The sequence below is a fragment of the Arachis ipaensis genome, chromosome B01 (assembly GCF_000816755.2).
Source record: "Arachis ipaensis cultivar K30076 chromosome B01, Araip1.1, whole genome shotgun sequence".
NCBI lineage: Eukaryota > Viridiplantae > Streptophyta > Magnoliopsida > Fabales > Fabaceae > Arachis > Arachis ipaensis.
The window spans coordinates 132,246,313-132,251,846 of NC_029785.2; positions in this window are offsets into that span (position 1 = coordinate 132,246,313).

Consider the following 5,534-nt stretch of genomic DNA (forward strand, 5'->3'; position numbering starts at 1 on the left):
TATCTATATAAAAATATAATTGTTACTAATTAATTGTGTATTTAAATTATTTTTTAATTAACAAAATAAAAGAAACACATATTCGTTTGTTAAAAAAATACTTATATCAAAATAGTATTTTATTATAAAGAATGTAGACGTAGCAAAATTGTGTTGAAATAAGAAGATAAGGGTTTATTATTCATTTGCATTGTAAATTCAAAATTATACTATATTTTTTAGTGACTTCAGAATAAATAGAATTTCAATCCATAAAAAAAAATAATTTTGGTGTTGAAATAATAGTCGTATTAAAATTTAAAGAGCAAGTATGAATAATGAATGAGTTAACATTAACACTAAACGTCATTGCATTTATTGTTTATGAAAAAATAAAACAAGAGAAAAAGGAGAAAACTATTAATATAAAAGAGAGTGAGACAATGGAAGAAATAATGGGAAAATTAAAAGGATAAGTCAAGCTAACACATCACCACAATGCAATTACCTCTCACCTTCGATTATACACACTCACTTCTATCAGGCTGATAGTATCAGGACCATCAAATAAAACAAGAGAAAAAGGTGAAAATCATTAGTACGAGAGAATAAGATAATAGAAAAAATAATGAAAAAACTGAAAGGATAAGTGATAAACTCTAATTTTGTGGTTTATCTTGTACTGAATTTAGTAGATTTTATCAACTTATCTCACATTTATTCAATGAAATAGCATGGTTTTGTAAATTCTCCATAAATTGTGCTTAAGATTGAAAACATGCTTTTTAAATCCTTAATTTGTCAAATTTAATTCACTTTAATTCCATTCGATGCCTTAATATGTTTGTTAAGTGATTTCAGGTTTAGAAATACGCGTACGCCTGACAAACTCTGGTCATACGTACGCGTGGGTCACATGTACGCCTCGCATAGCAGATTTCCAAAACTTCATTTCTTCATAATTTCTCTACTTTTGCATGTTTTTTCTTCATTCCTTCAATCCAATCTTTACCTTTTAAACCTGAAATCATTTAACAAATATATCAAGGCATCGAATAGAATTAAAATGAATCAAATTTGACAAATTAAGGGTCTAAAAAGCATGTTTTCAATCGTAAGCATAATTTAGAGAGAATTTACAAAACCATGCTATTTCATTGAATAAATGTGATATAAGTTAATAAAATCCACTAAATTCAGCACAAGATAAACCACAAAATTGAGGTTATCGACAAGTCAAGCTAAAAAATGATCAAAACGTAATATTTTTCACACTCAATTATACATATTCACCTCTATCAGGCTAATAGTATCAGGATCATCAAATAAAATAAGAGATAAGGAAAAAAAATCATTAATATAAAAGAGAACAAGATCATGGAGAAAATAATAATAAAGAAAAACCAAAAGGATAGTCAAGTTAGCTAATACATCACCACAATGCAACTACTTCTCATCCTCAATTATGCACATTTACGTCTATCATGTTGATAGTATCATGACCATCAAATAAAACAAGAGAAGAAGAAAAAAAACCATTAATATGAGAGAAAACAAGACAATATATAATTATAATTACTTATATGTTAAAAATACTATTTTTGACAAAACTTTTATTAACATATTTTCATAGTTAAAATAGTATAAAAAAATTATTTTTTTGATAAATTTAAATTTTTTTTTTACATATATGACCCTAAAAAATAATCTATGTTGTTCTAACGGCTAAAATTAGTTAAATAAAATTATTATTGAAATAATTAAACTCCAATTATAACATCAGTAAGGTAGCGTTTGTTTTGACGTACTAGGACAGAGACTGGGAGACTGAGACACAGTATCATGTTTGTTGGTTCAGAGACTGGTACTAAAATTTCTGTCTCTGTCTCTAAAATTTCAATATTTCAGTACCTCCAAAAAGTAGGACACAATGGACTGAAATTTTTAGAGACGGAGACTAAAATTTTAATAACATTTTATACCTAAAATACCCTTATTTCAATTAATTAATTCCAATTTTACCCTTTGTGCAAATTAAATTAGAGTTTTATTCTTGTTTCAATTTCTGTCTCTCACTTTGCACCAAATAGAATAGTAAAATTTATTTCAGTCTCTGTCTCTTAATCTTTGTCTCTCAATCTCAGTCTTTTAGTCTCTGTCTCTCTACCAAACGTTACCTTGGAGACAAATACTGGGACTCATATTTTGCTCCCACAACTTCTTCGATGCCTCACTCATCTACGTGTTGCTCCTACTATGTTCCAAGTGTTGCTCCTTCTACGCTGACACGCATCAGCACTTAATGCATGAAACCACCCCCCTTTAGCATAGTAGAATCTCCCGTAAAGGAATAAAAAAATTGTTAGATTTATTTAATTTTGGATATCTATCAAAGAGGAAAAAATTATTAAAATGGAAGGGAGAATTTTCTATTTAGATTATGAATTTAATTTTGATGCATTGACAATATAAAATGTTTTATATAGTTGTATAATTACATCTGTTTTTTTGGATAATTATTTATGTAATTAGTGTAAAAAATAGTTATTTTTGCTGATGTGATATTATGTAATTGAATACACGTGTAAAACTACTTTATACTGATAGTGCATCAAAATTAAATTTTTAGATTAATTTGTATATCATTTAAAATGATAAAATTCTCAAATCTTTTAAAATATAAATCATCAAAGAGTGTTATAAATGTACCTAATTAAGAATAACTATATACGTGCGTCAAGAATTTTAGCATAATTTTTTTTCTATTTTTATTTATTTTATACTATTTTTTAATCAACATAATCATATAAATTTTTGTATTATATCATAAAACTTTATTTTTATTCCAAAAACTTTTTATGATAAAATAAACACATAAATAATTATATTTTAAAAAAAATATTATTTATACATACAAATATTTTTATATTTATATAAAATATAGTTATTACTAATAAATTGTGTATTTAAATTATTTTTTAATTAACAAAATAAAAAAAACACATATTTGTTTGTTAAATAAATATTTATATCAAGATAATATTTATTATATTATAAAGGGTATAGACGTAGTAAAATTGTGTTTGAAACAAAGAAATAAAAACATATTATTTAATTGAATTGAACATTTAAAATTATGCTATGATTTTTTGGTGACTTTAAAATTAAGCTTTGTATATCTATTAATAAAATTTCAATTCATAACGAAAATAATTTTAGTGTTGAAATACTACCTATATTAAAATTTAGAGAACAAGTATGAATGGAGTCAATACTAATACCCAATGCCATTACATTTATTGTTTATAAAAAAATAAAATAAAATAAAAAGAAAAAAAATATTAATACGAGAGAGCGAGACAATGAAAAAAATAATAAAAAAAATAATGAAAAAAAATGAAAATTAAAGATAAGTAAGTCAAGCTAAGTTAAAGAAAGACCAACAAAATTTAAAATGATAATTATCATATTAATCTCTTCTCCTTTTTTTAATATTTGTTTCATATTTTGTCCTCGCTTCCATCATCTCTATTATTATTTTTATTTCTCTTTTTCCTTTTCAGCACATTTTTTTAGTTTTTTTATTTGATTTATTGACTTTATCTTTTTGTGTTTAGATACTTTTATCATACTTAAGTGGTTCTGTTTCTATCTCTGTCACTGCTAGAACTCTTACAATGAATTTCACATATTTCACATATTTTATTTGTACCCGTTATATAACATTAAAAAAATTGACATAACTTATTTTCAGTATAAATAAGATACCTATATAATTATTTTATATACTATGTAAACGTAATAAATATTACGAAATAAATTAATAAATATTTCAAATTACGTATTTAAGTAAATAAAATATTTAATTTATTTATTTGAACAAAAATTTGCAAAGTCATGATGAAAAATCCTATGTTTTGATACTATTATTTATACCAGTCATATTATATATTTATTTTAATTTTTTTGGTAATCAGGTGGTTTAAACCCAACAAAAATTAGTTTCATTAGAGAGAATGGATCTACACACTTCAACTTTTCCGCCTCTTTGCATTTTTTTTTTGTGTTTCTTTTTTTTCACGTGTTTTCTGCTCATCGTCGTTCTTTTATTACTGCTGTTGTTACTATATTTTTTTCTTTTTTTCCTCTTCTTCCTAGTGATTTTACAACATGTTTCTTCTTCTTCTTTATTTGAACCTTTTTATTTTTATTTTTGGTAAGAGAGTAAAACAAAATGAATTATGAGAAGGTAAAACAAGAAGTAGAAGATGAATAAGAAAAGAAAAAGATCATGATGATGAAGAAAAAGAAGATGAAAAATTTTGAGTTATGTAGAATTTATTAGAAATATAACACCGAAAATTTTTAAACAAGACATAAAAGTTTCTCAATTTTGACACCAAAATTTCTTAACTGTGATACGAGTTCCTGTTAAGAGGGTGAAATAAGAATTATGAGAATACGAAGGAGGAGGAGAATTTTGAAATGTGAAGAATTTATCGAAAAATAACACCGAAAATTGTTTCTTCTCTTTCTTTTCCTCATGTGTTATTGCAGTTATTTTTTGTTTGATTTTTTTATTTTATTCCTTTTAAGAGAGTGAAATAAAAAGAATTATAAAGAAAATGAAATAAGAAGGAGAAGATGAAGAAGAAAAAGATGAAAAAGAAGAAGAAGCAATAGAAGGTAAGAAAGAAGATGGAGAATAGTTTTGAATTGTGTAGAATTTATCGAAAAATAACACCAAAATTTCTTAATAATAACATAAATTTCTTAATTTTGACACTGGAATTTCGCTACAAAAGTACAAAAATGTCTTCTTTAATACTGCATTTTTTTTCTTCTTTTTATTCTTCTTTCTTTCTTTTTTTTGTTGCTCTTACTTCTTTTAGAATCATTGCTTTTCATATAAGAATTATTTTCGGTGTTGTGTGTTTTGTTGTGGTTACTTTGATATGTGGTTGATATTGTTATGGTTCTTATGTACCGAAATTACTTAATGATTACGACACACAAATTTAGTTTGAAAATAAGTACGCAAACAAGAATAAATCATGAACAAAAGCACATCTAAAATCAATTTTGAATCGGACAACGTTATCAATATAGCTTAAATGATACCAAAACCACTATAATTACATTTGATGACCTAACTACACCAAATTTGAGTGATGAGACTAAATGCACTTCAATTAACTCATAAATGCACTTAAATTACTTAATGATTGTGACACACAAAACTCAGTTAAAAAATAAGCACACAAACGAGATTGAATCATAAATAAAAATACATCCAAATCAATTTTGGGTCTGACAATATCATCAATATAGCAAAAATTTAATAATAACAATAATGACGATACGTATAAAAAGAAGATGATTATAGAAGAGAAAAAAAGAAGGAAAAAAATTCAAATAAAAAAAAAGAAAAAAAAAAGAAGAAGAGAGGTGGTGGTGGTAGTGGTGATAACGATAACGAAAGAAAAGACTAACAAAAAATGAGAAAAAAAAAAGAATAAGAAAAAAAAAGAAGAAAAATGGGTGAAAAGAAAGTA